At 42.5% G+C, this 12661-nt stretch overlaps 1 protein-coding gene across 5 annotated transcripts in view; it reads left to right on the top strand.

The window, feature by feature from the left end:
- Positions 1–12661, top strand: part of SIL1 (SIL1 nucleotide exchange factor) — a 279722-nt gene that overhangs the window by 154010 nt on the left and 113051 nt on the right. The gene's annotated exons all lie outside the window — the stretch shown is intronic.

Raw genomic sequence — 12661 nt, 5'->3', positions numbered from 1 at the left:
CCCTCCCCTCCCCTCCCCTCCCCTCCCCTCCCCTCCCCTCCCCTCCCCTCCCCTCCCCTCCCCTTCCCCCTCCCCCCTCCCCTCCCCCCTCCCCTCTCCCCTCTCCTCCTTCCTTCTTTCCTTCCTTTCTTTCTTTTCTTTTTTTTTTTTTTTTGCGGTTTTTGGCCAGGGCTGGGTTTGAACCTGCTACCTCTGGCATATGGTGCCAGCGCCCTACCCCTTTGAGCCACAGGTGCCACCCTTTTCTTTCTTTCCTTTTTTTTTGACAGAGTACTGTGGCATCATAGCTCACAGCAACCTCAGACTCTTGGGGTAAAGCAATTCTCTTGGCTCACCTTCATGAGTAGCTGCGACTACAGACACCTGCCACAAAGCCTCTATTTTTAGAGATGGGGGGTCTCACTCTAGCTCAGGCTAGTCTTGAACTTGTGAGCTTAGGTGTTCTGCCTGCCTCAGCCTCCCAGAGTGCTGTGATTATAGGTGTGAGCCACTGTGCCTGGCCTGAGGAACATTTTTCATTTCGGTAAGGAGAGGTGAGTTTCCTGGAGTTCTGAGGGATTTGCCTTTTCTTCTAAATTTGAAATGAAATTTTGAAAGAGGATGTCATGAGGATGGCTTATTGGGAGATGACTTCAGTCAAAAGAGATCCAGACCAGATGTATTCAGTACCGCCCGAATCTACCTATGAGAAGGAGAGAGCATCAAGGCCAGAACTTCCATGTATTGCCTGAGTAATTGTAGGGGTCTTCAGAGTATATAGTGGATAGAGTGTATATGCAGAGTTCAAATTAAGTGCTCAGAATTGGGCATACAGGGGGAGGTGCAGCTGGGGACAGCATCAGCTGTCATGATGGTGGGGTGGAGGTATGATGTAGGCTGCTTGTCAGAAGTGTGTACATCAGCAGGTTTGCTGGAGCACCAACCTTGTGCTCATTGGCCCAGAACATCCAGGCCTTCTTACCCATGCTTGGGTGGGCACCTGCCAGCACAGCCCTCTGAGGAATAGAAAGCCTGAGCAGGGCAGCTGCTTTCATAAGCTTTTTGGTGCATTATTGCAAAACTGGCTTAAGCTTGTGAACCTGAATCCCTTCTTCCTTGTTGCTAGCTGACAGTTCCCATTTAAATCCTTCCTATATTTGCCTAAGTTATGATTCTAGATATGGCCTCTTTGATTTCTGTTCTGTTGTTCTGGGAAGTGGGATAGAGACTGTCCCGTCTTTAAAGAGTTTTGGGGCCTTGCATGTGACCCAAGCCAAGGAAAGCTGTAACGAGTGTTTTCAGTGCAGTATAGGCTTGATTTACACCTAATTTGCTACCTTTTTCATTTAGATACCCTATAGTCTTCATTGTTGTTTTTTTTTTATTCATAACTGTATACATTGATATGATCATGGGGCATCATATATTCGCTTCATAGACCATTTGACACATTTTCATCACAATGGTTAACATAGCCTTCCTGGCATTATCTCATTTACTGTGCCAAAACATTTACATTCTATATTTACCAAGTTTCGCAAATACCCCTGTAAGATGCACCACAGGTATGATCCCACCGATCCCCCTCCCTCTACCTACCACCCCCCTCCCTCCCCTCCCTTTCCCACTTCCCCCTATTGTTAGGTTGTAACTGGGTTATAGCTTTCATGTGAGAGCCCCAAATTAGTTTCATAGTAGTGCTGAGTACATTGGGTACTTTTTCTTCCATTCTTGAGATACTTTACTAAGAAGAATATGTTCCAGCTCCATCCGTGTAAACATGAAAGAGGTAAAGTCTCCATCTTTCTTTAAGGCTGCATAATATTCCATATAGTCTTCATTGTTAATGAATTTTTTGCAGCCTTAACAAGGCTTTCTGACATAAAAATTCTGCAAAAATTATGTACTCATCTCTTCTCTACAGAACTCAGTCAGGGATGTATTGAGAGCTATTAACACACAGTTTGAGCATCTATCATGGCACTGGTCCTTGTCTCATAGCTGGGAAAACTGAACGAGCCATGGAGAGGCAAGAGCCAAACACCATTATTGAGAACTCTCTGGTGTCACCCTAAGCATTGCATATCCATTACTCCCCACAGTGAATCCTATGAACCCTTTGAAGTGAGTACTCTGATGCTCATTCTGCAGACGGGTCACAGAGTTTATTTGCCAAGTCTCAGAGCCATTAAATGGTAAAATTGGGCATGGTGCAGGGACTCATTGCTGTAATCCTAACATTCTGGGCAGCTGAGGCAAGTGGATTGTTTGAGCTCAAGGGTTTGAGACCAGGCTGAGCAAGACCATGTCTCTACTAAAAATAGAAAAAAAAAAAAAAAAACCCAACTAGCTGGGTGTGGCAGCACATGCCTATAGTCTCAGCTACTTGGGAGACTGAGGCAAGAGGATGGCTAGAGTGCAAAAGTTTGAGGTTGGTATGAGCTATGATGGTGCCCTGACACTCTACCCAGAGCAACAGAGTGAGACTCTGCCTCAAAAAAAAAAAAAAAGTGGTGAAATTGGGCCTGGAACTAGTCTTCCTGAGTTTGTGCCCGCCACCACTAGGCTGAACAATTGCTCAAGTTACCTAAATGTAGCTGCCTCTCCAGATGATGAAACTAGCAATGTAGGTAAAGAAGGCAAAGCACAGCACTGCTCAGTAGTGATACTGATGAACCAAAACTTTAAGCTAAGAGACAGAAAATTGGGTCTGTTGCTACACTTTGGCAGGTGAAAGAAGGCTCAGGTGACTTTGTTTTGTTGCCTGTTGCCTAATTTAAAGGGGACTCTCTCACAGGGGAGGGGGGAGGGCAAGGATTTGGGACCAGGTGTTTCTGTGACTGCCTTCTCTACACTGTACCTATTGTTCTGTTTGCCTTTTTCCCCATTTTATCCCCCTTGCTACTCAATCTCCACACCCATCCACCCCCCAAAAAAGAGAGATTGTAAAGTCCCATCCTTTTTTAGAGCTTGTTGAGAAAGAAATTCTACCCTAAGAATTTTGTTCCAGTTATCCCTATGGACTCCTCTTTCTACTGGTGGGAGCATATTCAAGCTGAGAAGCTTTTGTGGTAGGCACAGGGGTAATTGTAGAGGTCAGGAGTAGCTGATACTGGGTTTGGTCGTAGAACCATGTTTGGCCATGGAGGTAACAGGTGCTATAAAAGAGAACACATAGAGGGTGGCACCCATGGCTCAAGGAGTAGGGCGCTGGCCCCATATACTGGAGGTGGTGGGTTCAAACCCAGCCCTGGCCAAAAACTGCAAAAAAAAAAAAAAAAGAAGTGTGTGTATGTGCGTAGGAATATAAAAAAGAAAAAAAAAAAAAAGAACACATGGAGTTAATTATGATGTCAGAATTCCTGGGGACTGATAGGGTGGGGAAAGTGGGATTAAAAATTAGAGCATAATATCTTTGCACATTGCTTTTTTAGCCCCCTTATTAAATTTTGACTTCTGTTTGAGGAAAATGAGAACAAAGAATATGTTTAGAATATAGTTTTTGTGTTTTAAATTTGACTAATGAGCAGTTTTAGCAGTTTCATTTGGTTCTCAGTCAACCTGTGTTCAAAGTGTCAATTAACCAATAAATATTATGAAAAACAAGAGTCAGAAATGGTTGCACTACTCTTGCTAATGAGCTGTTAATGAATTGTGGTCAGGTGGGAATTGCAAGCACTCTGGAATCCTTTAGAGTCTTTTCCAGAAAATGAGCAGTAGTGGAGCTAAGGCTCTGACCCCTGGGAAACAGCTTCATTTAACTCTTTCACTCCTAATTTGCCAATTATCCTCCTCTTTATTATGAAATAAGGCTCCTTTTTGGTATCTCTAGGTTAACTTCAATTATAGTGAAAATTTTTAAAATACATTTTTATTTGACTCAATTTCTAAAGTGGGTTTAGAGAGCTAGAAGAGCTATAGTTGTGCTGTGGTTTCCTTGCAACTGCCTGACCTTTGCCCTTTCAGTAATTCCCTTTCTCGTCTAATCTTCTGGAGTGTTTTCTGAGTCTCCTCACCCCCACCATATACATAAACATATAAAGAATAGGAAATTGAGTGGTCTGGCTAAAGATTTTATAAGGGTGAGGGAGCAGGGGGGTTAGATGGGGAAACCAGTCAACAGGGTCATTGAAAACCAGATTCCCTACATTGTAAAAGACTAAATGCTATGATTAAGAGGCTGTGCTGTACCTGTTAGTATCACTTACTGGGCCTTTTTCTAAGATTAAAAGGAATATGGGATATACTCCGAGTAGAGATGGCAGGGGTGCAGAGGCAATCCAACTGGCTAGGAAACAGGTACAGGAAGCACATCATAGGTCTCTACCTGAAAAGTAGCCCCTTTGCCCCCTTCTTCCTTGGTCACCTTTACCCCAAGACTTAATAAATTTTGCAGCTCTGATTAGTTCCTTAGCCTGGTGGAAGAAATTACTTACTCTGTGTGCTTAAAGGTATGATGCAGTGGGGAAGAAGGCTGATAGAATTTCTAGTTTTTCTGGCCAAAACACTATCATCCTTTACTGCAATCTCAGTCTTCCCATTCCCTACCCATTCCGTTGGTTCACACTTTCTTATATCTGATTAGGAGAATTATAATAACCTGGCAAACTGGCCTCCCTCCTTGCCTCCTTGTTTTATATACTGAGATCCAAGTACTTCACAAGGAGTTACTTACTGCTTGCCTTAAAGCTGTTGTCTGGATTCAGAATTCTTTTTTCTTTCTTTTTTTTTTTTTTTTGAGACAGACTCTTACTTTGTCGCCCTCAGTAGAGTGCTATGGCTTCACAGCTCACAGCAACCTCAGACTCTTGGGCTTAAGCGATTCTCTTGCCTCAGCCTTCCAAGTAGCTGGGATTACAGATGCCCACTACAACGCCCAGGTATTTTTAGAGATGGAGTCTCGCTGTGTCTCAGGCTGGTCTTGAACCTGTGAGCTCAGGTGGTCCACTCGCCTCGGCCTCCCAGAGTGCTAAGATTATAGTTGTGAGTCATTGCGCCTGGCCTAGACTCAGAATTCTAAGTGTCATTACCCCCACCATCATTTACTTCATAGTTCTCAATGCCACGGGTTAGTCTTGTTCATGGTGGTATCCACCCCAATGCCCAACACTGCAGGTGGCCTCTCATTGGACACCCAATAAGCTATAATAGGAGGAATGCCTAGAGCAGGTTCTTCCTCAACCCTCAGTAAATGCTCATTGTCTAGCCACTTGTGAAAAGAGGCTGAACATGTTTTAGATGTAGTTACTTTGGCCCTTGTCCTGATGACTATCTAAGCAGTGGTTCTCAACCTTCCTAATGCTGTGACCTTTTAATATAGTTCCTCATGTTGTGGTGACCCGCAACCATAAAATTATTTTCATTGCTACTTCATAACTGTAATTTTGCTACTGTTATGAATCGTAATATAAATGATACGCAGGATGTATTTAGGCGACCTCTGTGAAAGGGTCATTTGAGAACCACAGATTGAGAACCTCTGGTCTAAGGTATCTCTCCCACTGTAACAGGCAATCTTCTTAGTAGCCTCAACACTCCTCCTTGGAGCAATCCTTGGAGAGCATTGCTCTTGTGAATTCTGTGTATAGAGGTTTGGAGTTGTCTGTCCTTGAGGACTGGAAAGGAGAAGGTGGTGTAGGAGATGAGATTTTGATGGGTCATCCTAGGATGATGGAGGGTAGCTGCTAGGTAGCTGTTCCTTGAGGAAAAACTATGGAGTCTTTAGTTCTCAGGAGTTTTAATGAAGGTTAAGGATTTCTACCCCTGCTTGGAAGCTATGCCAGAGAACTCTTCTAAGGTCCTGTCTAGATTCTATGTCCTGTGACTTAGAGTAAAAAATTGGTTTGGAGGGTATTTATTTATTTTTCTGTTTGTCATTGTTGAGTCCTTTTAAAAATACATAAATATAACTATATTTGAGAATGACTCCTTATAGGTTTTGCTGTTCAAAAAAAAGGTCTCTGTGATTTCCTTAAAAAAATAACATTAAGTATTGGTTCAGGGTTGAACACCCTAGAGAGGTTTGTTACTGGTTCTGTTTAAGTCCTGTCTTGGAGACAGGATAGATGCTCATTTGTGTGAAGCAGGGATCTTGCCAGGACTTGTTTGGGGGTTTTGAATAAAGAAGCAGGAGGATAAGGCTGTGGTAGTCATGGCAACCAGGCCTGTAAAGTCTCAGCTCTGACCATCCTTAGTTAGAAGCTTGGCGGCCCCAGTGAGGTGAGTGGTATTGCTTCCTGTTCCGTATTCTTTTTATTCCTTTTAATCTGGGGAAGGGGGAGCTTGCATTTGAATGGAGTTAAGTCCTACTGTGTGCCTGAGGCTAAACCTGAGCTGTGCCACAAGTAATTGGTTCCTGGCCTTCAGAAACTCAGTGTAAAAGGGAGATTTTACTCTTGACACATACCTACAGGACTTGACAAATGAAATGTCTTTGCTTCATCTGGGTTGACATTTACTTCTACAGGACTGTTCTGGGGCTGCTTTTCCTGACACACTTTTTACTCCTTCTGAGCATCGACACAGTTCTTTTCCCATTTGTTCTTCACAACATGTAGCACATTAAGGAAAAAGTAGACATGATAAATTTTTTTCATTTGACACATAAGGGTAAGAAGATTCAGAAAGATAAATTGGGCTAAATTCAGCTGGTCATTAAAGACCATTGAGTGGGGAGCAGAGTTGCAGGGCTTATGGTGGCATGGTCAACCGTGGCAGCCTTTGGCTTTCTGCCATTGTGTCTGAGTATGACTCGAAGTCCCTGGAGTAGAAAGTTTCTGGGCAGGAGCTTACACAGGACACCCTTAACTCTCAAAATTGCTGAAACAATTGGAGCATGAAATAATAATAATGTTGGACCCATAGAGTAAAATATCCATGAGTTCATATTAATATAAATAAATAGATGGAGGACAGTTTTCCCTTGCAGCAAAATTGCAATTAATAAATGTACAAGGAAGGAGAAAAGTAGAAAATCACCATTAGATGATCACCACAGTGGTAACTGTTGCAGACGAATTCTCCTAATGATGTGCAGAAGTTTGAGGAGAAAAAGGATTTGTATAATCTGGAAGTATTTTTCCCCATGAATTTGTTTTTAGTAATTCTGATTTTTTTTAAGCATATCTACAATGTTGTATAACTACTCCCACTATCTAAATCCTAAATATTTTTATCACTCCAAAAAGATATCCCAGACCCATTAGCAGTCACTCCCTATTTCCTCCCTTCCTTTAATCCCTAATGAGACTGATTTAACTCTTTCAAAGTTCATCCAAGTTGTAGGATGTGTCAGTATTTCTTGTTCCTTTTAATCGCCAAATAGCATTCTATTGTATGGATTCACCACATTTTATTCATTTATCAATCAAGGGACATTTGGGTTATTTCCACATTTAAAGCTTATGAATATTCATGTACAAGGTTTTGTGTGAACATGATTTTAGTTCTCTTGGGTGTACACCTAGGTTTGGAATTGTTTGATTCATATGGTAACACTACATGTAATCTTCTGAGAAACTGCCAAACTGGGGGAGGAAAGTTTCACGAGATTTTTGTTTACCACAGAGGAAAAGCTCAGTAGAGGCTGCCTTTATTTGTTGATCAAATAATATCACCATCAATATATATTGATATATTATATCAATATAAAAAATCATATTGCCATCGTGAATACTGATATGATACATTGGATGAACATAGACATCATGCTAAGTAAAAGACAAACAGCCATATATCTTATGATGCAATATATATGAAATATCCAGAATAGGTAAATTCACAGAGTAAATCAGTAGTCATTAGGGACTGAGAGAAGGGCTGTCCTTTTTTTTTTTTTTTTTTTTTTTTTTTTTTTGAGACAGAATCTCACTCAGTCACTCTGGGTAGAATTCTGTGGCATCCTAGCTAACAGCAACCTCAAATTCTTGGGCTCAAGTAATCTTATAGCTTCAGCCTTCTGAATAGCTGGGACTACAGCTGCCCTCCACAGTGCCCAGCTAGTTTGGGAAGGACCATCATTTCCGTGGTCTTTAAGCTAGGGATATAAGACTTACGTTTAATCATGAGAAGACATCAACAGTCCTGAGTAACTCATTGGTATTCCTCATGAGTGTCAGGGTGATAAAAGAAAAGGAAAGATTTAGGAACTATGCAAACTATAGGAAACTAGAAAGTAAAGCCCATATGTATCCCGAAACAAAAAAGGGACATTAGTGGTGACACTGGTAAAGGTTTGTGAAAGATCTTTGGTTTGGTTGATGATGTTACTTTCTCAGTTCTGATATTTGTACTATGGTTATGTAATACATTAACATTGGGAAAAGCTGTGTGAAGGATACATGGAAACTCTCTGCACTATTTTTTTTTTTATAAATTTTGTAAGTTTAAAGGTAGTTCAAAGTAAAAAATTAAAAAAACAATCCAGGGGTGGCGCCTGTGGCTCAGTGAGTAGGGCGCCAGCCCCATGTGCTGAGGATGGCGGGTTCAAACCCAGCCCCGGCCAAACTGCAACAAAAAAATGGCCGGGCGTTGTGGCGGGTGCCTGTAGTCCCAGCTGTTTGGGAGGCTGAGGCAAGAGAATTGTGTAAGCCCAAGAGTTAGAGGTTGCTGTGAGCCATGTGATGTCATGGCACTCTACTCGAGGGTGGTACAATGAGACTTTGTCTCTACAAAAAAAAAAAGCAATCCAGGCTCGGCGCCCATTTCACAGTGGTTGTGCCCCCCGCCACATACACTGAAGTTGGTGGGTTCAAACCCAGTCCGGGCCAACTAACCAACAGTTACAACTGCAACAAAAAATAGCTGGGCATTGTGGCGGGTGCCTATAGTCCCAGCTACTTGGAAGGCTGAGGCAAGAGAATTGCTTGAGCCCAAGAGTTTGAGGTTGCTGTGAACTGTGATGCTACAGCACTCTACTGAGGGTGACATGGTGACACTCTGTCTCAAAAAAAGAAAAAGCAATCCAGTTATTTATTCTTGCTCACATGTCTGCAGATCAGCTACCCTGTTTCCCCGAAAATAAGACTGACTTACAGGAAAGATAAGACGTCCCCTGAAAATAAGACCTAGCGCATCTTTGGGAGCACACCTTAAAATAAGACACTGTCTTATTTTCGAGGAAACAGGGTAGATTTGGGAGATCATGGCTGGGCTCAGCGGGCCTTAGCACCAGTCTACAGTTTGGGTCCAGGTCTACTCCATCCTTCTTGGGCCAAAAGGCTAGTAGTGGCATTTCTTCTCATGATAATGGCAAAATACTAAGAGACAAAGCCAACCATGAAAGCACATTTTAAACATCTCTTTGTGGCACATTTGGTAGCATCTCCCTGGCCAAAGCATGTACAACCTAAGTCCAAATTCAAGTCATGGGAAAGTACACTCAGCTGCTAGTAGAAGGAACTTTGGGCAAAGGGTGACAGGAAGGAAGGAAGAAAATTGGTAATAGTATAGCAGTCTACCATAGATTCTGTCCCCTTGGGAAAAACAGGAGTTATTACCTGGGTCCTGGCCTGTGATTGAAATCAGTGACAGTGTAAGTGGGAGTCAAAACTCAAGCATGAGGTGGCTTTACTTAATATGGACACTGTTTCCTCAGGCAGTGGTACTCAGCCTTGGAATCTGCTCCCTAGGAACCAGTGATGGGAAAACAGACGTAGGTTTTGCAGGACTGTTTGCCTTTCTGGATCCTGATATTATTTTCTCCTTAACCCCTGCCCTCCACCACTCATTCCCTAACTCTTTACCTAATGTCTCTCATGACTTCTCTTTGCTCTGATTTGCTCTTCCATTTTCTTCCTTCACAGGGCTCCTAGAAGTATGCAGGTCAGATCACACACTCTCTTTCCAACTTGGCCCGGCCTTTTCTCAAGAGGGGTGGAAACCTTTGAAATACTGTATTTTCTGTTGCTTTTGCCACTGCTGCTGCTATTAATGGGTTTGTGTATTTTAAATGAGCATAACCTGCATGTTCAGTAAATGTTGCTGTGATCGCTCTTGTTTCTGTGGTGGCTTATATGAAGTGAGTAATTTTGGAATTTTCCCCCCAAATAAATTGATACACATGAGATCTTAGTCTCTTTTTTTTGGCTAGCTTAGCATGGTTTAACCTGCTATATCTGAAGCTGATAAACTCAAATAAAATTTTTTCCTTTTCTAACTTTAACCAAAGTCTGAAAGTTGAAGTTCCTATTAGTATTAACTAGTATTAGTATCATTATTACTTAAAATAACTGTTTTGAGTCTACCTGCCCTGGTAAAAATTTTTGTGGGTCTTTCCACCATACTTTTAGATCACTTAGGATTTCTTCTCTTTCATTTAAAAATTTTCTTTCTTTTCTTTTTTTTTTGAGACAGAGTCTCACTATGTCACTCTCAGTAGAGTGTTGTGGCGTCACAGCTCACAGCAACCTCAAACTCTTGGGCTTAAGCGATTCTCTTGCCTCAGCCTCCCAAGTAACTGGGACTATAGGTGCCCCCCACAACACCCAGCTATTTTTTGGTTGCAGTTGTCATTGTTGTTTAGCTGTCCCGGGACAGTTTTGAACCTGCCAGCCTCGGTGTATGTGGCTGGTGCCGTAACCACTGTGCTATGGGCGCCAAGCCTCATTTAAAATTTTCACTCAGCAAATAATTATTAGAGAGTTCACTGTACGCTAGGCCATGTGATAGGCCCTGAGGATAAAATGATGAGCAGTTATACTAGCCAAACTAAATTTTTAAAACTCTTGGGCAGCGCTCATAGCTCAGTGAGTAGGGTGCTGTTCACATACACCCAGGCTGGTGTGTTCAAACCCAACCTCGGCCAGCTAAACAGTGACAACTGTAACAAAAAAATAGCCAGGCGTTGTGGCAGGCACCTGTAGTCCGAGCTACTTGGGAGGCGGAGGCAAGAGAATCGCTTAAGTCCAAGAGTTGGAGGTTGCTGTGAGCTGTGAGGCCACGGCATTCTACCCAGGGTGACATAGTGAGACTCTGTCCCCAGGGGGGGAAAAAAATAAATAAAATGTAACTCTTGATTGTGGTAAGTTCTATAAAGAAAGGAGTCATGGTGCCTTTGGGAGCAGACATATCTAGTCTGAGAAAATAGAGGGTGCTCTCAGAAGGGACCTCTAGTGGGGATCAGAAGGATGAGGAGATGGAGGCTGGGGTCGGAAAGAGCATTCTGGGCAAATGGAACAGCAGGTAAAATGGCCCCCTGGTAGGAGGAAGGATGATTCTGTCATAGAATGGAAAAAGGCCAGCATACCTAGAATATGGTAAATGAGGAGTAGACAAGGTTAGAGAGGTAAGCTGGGCCAATACTATGGACCTCATTGCCCAGGGTGAGGATTTCATCTTTATCCTAATAGTAGAAAGCCACAAAAGGTGCGAAGAGAGAAATGACATAGATTTATGTTTTTTTGTTTTTTTTGAGGCAGAGTCTTACTTTGTCACCCTTGATAGAGTACCATGGCATCATAATTCATAGCAACCACAAACTCTGGGGCTTAAGTGATTTTCTTGCCTCAGCCTCCCAAGTAGCTGGGACTAAGGTGCCTGGCTAGTTTTAGAGATGAGGTCTTACTCTGGTTCAGGCTGCTCTTGAACCTGGGAGCACCGGTAATCCACCCGCCTTGGCCTCCCAAGTGCTGGGCATAGGCGTGAGCTACTGTGCCCGGCTAGATGTATGTTTTGAAAAAATAACTCATTGTAAAGAACAGTTGGATTGGGAGGTAAGAGTAGATATGGGAGGCCAGTTGGTAGGCTATGATAGGGTCCAGACGAGAGATGGTGATGGTTTGGACAAAAGCAGTGGTGGGAGGATGGAGACACATAGGAAAAATCAACAGGCTTTGGAGACAGATTAGCTGTAGAGGTGACAGAGTAGAAGGGAATGTCAAGGTTGATCTGTTTAGCATTTAGCCAGGAAAAAACTATGTTGTTTTCTAAGTTTGAGATCTTTTTGGGTGAGGCAGCCTCTGCCCTTCACATGTTCAGAGATGAGATTAATATTAAAGTGACGGAAGATACTCAGAAAAAAAGTCTGGAAAACAAAACAAGTTTCTCAGAAAAGCCTAAGACGCACCTGTAGGGTCCTCCCCATGGTAACCCAGCACTTCTCATTTGACACCTCCATGAGAAATAATATGGTAATTCCTTTGTCTATGCGTAAATATAATTAAAAGACAAGAACAGAGCTGACTGGGGACCTGGGCCATTTTTAGATTCTAATCTGCTGGGGCTCTGCTAGCTAAAATAAAATTCCTTCTATAATTTTTGGTGAGAGTCTATTGGTTTCAATTCACCAGTCCTGCAATAAAAGAAGTTACCTCTTCCCGCATGACCATAGGAACAGGTTAGAAGTTGCCTGTTCTTTGTTCTTTTTAGTATTTGGCCTCATCTCCTCCCAGAACCATTTTCCTCAGTCATTTAGTTTTATTTTCCTATCCTAAGAAAATAAATCCAGGCTTCCTGCTGATACACCAAGCCAGCAGCCCCCATAGCTTTTCCAACCTGGTCTACTCTTTGACTGTTGTGGCCTGTCAGTTTCTATGTTGAGAAAACAGAATAATTTAAATATGCATGTTCTAATCAGGGGATGTTGGTCTCTAGATTCAAGTGTGTATCCTCTCACCTACTTTGTCTCATTTTCTTACAGAATTCCCTATAGATTAGTCCTATTGGGACTGCTGCCTGTTTTGAT

Source organism: Nycticebus coucang, chromosome 17, assembly GCF_027406575.1.
Source record: "Nycticebus coucang isolate mNycCou1 chromosome 17, mNycCou1.pri, whole genome shotgun sequence".
Classification (NCBI taxonomy): Eukaryota; Metazoa; Chordata; class Mammalia; order Primates; family Lorisidae; genus Nycticebus; species Nycticebus coucang.
The sequence above is the reverse complement of the archived record's forward strand: the minus strand, read 5'-3'. Positions and strand labels throughout refer to the sequence as shown.